We start from the raw sequence: 852 nt of genomic DNA on the forward strand, positions 1-852 counted from the left end.
CAGCGTGTGTGTGTGTGTGTGTATTATTACTTTTTGTCAAGTCATTATAAGAGTAATATCTGTGTGGAGAAATTTATTAATTTGGTATGCATGTATGTATATGTTTATATATACATATATGATTTTTATTTATCTATATATGGCTGTATTTATCTATGCATTTAAAGATATACATTTATGTAAATATGTTTCCTGTATTGTCAGTGCACTTATGACGCATAATTTTATATTTCAACATGAGTAATGTAATAAAGCGAGATACACTATACGGTAGACAGAGAAAGAAAACTAGTTGCAGTATTACATTATAGCACATAAAATGTATGTTCATACGTGTTCAGTGGATTTTCTACGTAGGTTAATTAACTAACACTCTTTATTCCACATGCGTGTGATATGAAGACAGTAGTAGCGTCTTATGAGTGAAGATATTGTGAGTACATTCACACAATGTTAAATATGTAAGCTAAAAGCTTCACTGACAATAATTATTTCACAGGTGTCGTATGATAAAGACATTTTTTTAAGTATGAGTTAATACGAGGGCATATGAACTTTTGGATACATGAACAAACGAAGACAGCTTTGTGGAACGAAAATATGCTTCACAGGAAATTGGGTGACAATTAACAGATAACATATGTAGAAGATAGGGTACAAAATGAATAATAACTGTGAAAGAATGAAGTTAAGTTTCATGAATAACACGTTGCGGATCAAAGCAATTGACTATCTTTCGTAAAGTACTTGTAATATAAATTCAAGTGGACCAATTACTACTAGCAATATTGGTAGCTTTACAGTGAATTAAGCAGTTATATATATATATATATATATATATATATATATATA

This window comes from Octopus bimaculoides, chromosome 12 (assembly GCF_001194135.2).
Source record: "Octopus bimaculoides isolate UCB-OBI-ISO-001 chromosome 12, ASM119413v2, whole genome shotgun sequence".
NCBI classification, from domain to species: Eukaryota; Metazoa; Mollusca; class Cephalopoda; order Octopoda; family Octopodidae; genus Octopus; species Octopus bimaculoides.